Consider the following 1,657-nt stretch of genomic DNA (forward strand, 5'->3'; position numbering starts at 1 on the left):
TCCAGGAACTGTGTCTGGGTGGGGCGGGAGCTAATCCTGGGCGGAGGGGCAGGATTTAGGGATTAGGGAGGACAGAGGTGGGGTCAGGATTTGGAAGACAGCCAGGGACGGGGGCCGGGGCCGTGGCGTCCAGGCGTCCAGGCTCGGGCAGCAGCGAACAGGGGCGCCCGCCAAGATGGCCCGGCCACGCTGGCGGAGCTCAGCTTTGGGGTCCAACAGGAAAACATAAAAGCTTTTGAGGCGCTCTCCTCGAGTCTCCCACGTACGTGTAGGGAACCTCGGCAGAGGTGTTTTGGCTCCGTAACGACGACGCAGTGGAGCGGTGGCCAGGGGGCCCTGCGGCGAGCTTATGCGGGACCCCCCGGGCGTCCAGGGGGCTTCACTGCGCTCCTGACCAGACTCCTGGTCGGCACCAACAGGGCCATCGCGCCCGAATACCGAGTCGCAAGGCACCTCGGGGCACCCTCCAAGGCCAGAAAAAAAAGAGCCAGAGCCCACAAGACTGGCCGTCCAGGGACTTCTTCACCCAGCGCCCCCCTGGGACGGCGGTCACGGCCCAGGTCAGGGTGGGCCTGGAGCGGGCACCGGGCGCAGCAGGCCGGGGCGAGCTAGGGGCTGCAGCCGGTGCTGGGGACCCGGGTGGTCCGGTGGGCCTGGACCAGCCGGCAGGCTGGGGCGGGGCAGGGGGAGGGCGGGACGGAGCCGAGGTGGACTGGGCGTCGAGGCTGAGGGCCACCTGCCCCAGCGCGGCCGGCTGAGTGTGCCGGGAAGGAGCCAGCGGGCGTGGCGGGGTCACAGCCCGGGGCCACCCCCGGGCCCTGCCCTCCTTCACCCTGGAATTCCCCCACCCCGCGGCTGGGCCCAGTGGGCACGGGGCTCAGGCCGGGTCCAAGCCCAAGACAGCAGGGAGGCTGTGGGGGCCCGGGGTGTGGCCGGCGGGCGCGGGTCACCTCTTCCGGGCTCGTCTCTCCATGGGGATGGGGGAGCCGGGGGTGGCTGTGTGGACACTGGCCCGGGAGGGGTGCGGGTGGGGGTGACCACGGCCTCCTGCCTGCGCTTGGCCTGGAGGTGGCAGCCGTGCTGGAGCAGGTCCTCCCCGCACCTCCCCCCGCACCTCCCTGGAGCGAGTGGGGAAAGGGGAAGCGTTGGGAAAGAGGCCTGGGGGGATCCCGGGGCGCGCTGGCCGAGCTCAAGGGACCCGGCTGCCGGCCTCGGGGTCCCTGTCCGAGTCCGCGCAGCCCCCCTCCCCCGCTGGAGGTGCGCTCCGACGCCGACCGGCCCTGTTAAATCAGCAGGCCGAGCCCGCGGCTGCCGGAGTGTCTCGAGGCCGCACCTCAGCTTGGCTTCAAAGTGGGGTTCTTTGTCGAGCAGGAACTGGAAGTTCTGGTTGGAAGCTCTGGCACGAGAAAGTCTGCCCACACCCAGGCCGGGGGGAGGCCCTGGCGCGAGGGTGCAGGGAGGGGCGGGGAGCAAGGATGAGTCCAGGGTGGGCGAGGGATGTGGCGCAGGGAGCGCTGCAGGCCAGCGCTGGGCCCCGGCGGCTGCGACCGGACCGAGGCCTCGGCCGCCATCTTTGCCACGAGCGGGGCGGCGGCTCCCAGAGAGCAGGCGCCCGTCCCGCCCGCTGTTCTGCGCGCCCCCCACTTCCCCGGTGCCC

This window comes from Condylura cristata, unplaced genomic scaffold, assembly GCF_000260355.1.
Source record: "Condylura cristata isolate star-nosed mole 26May11 unplaced genomic scaffold, ConCri1.0 scaffold00041, whole genome shotgun sequence".
Classification (NCBI taxonomy): Eukaryota; Metazoa; Chordata; class Mammalia; order Eulipotyphla; family Talpidae; genus Condylura; species Condylura cristata.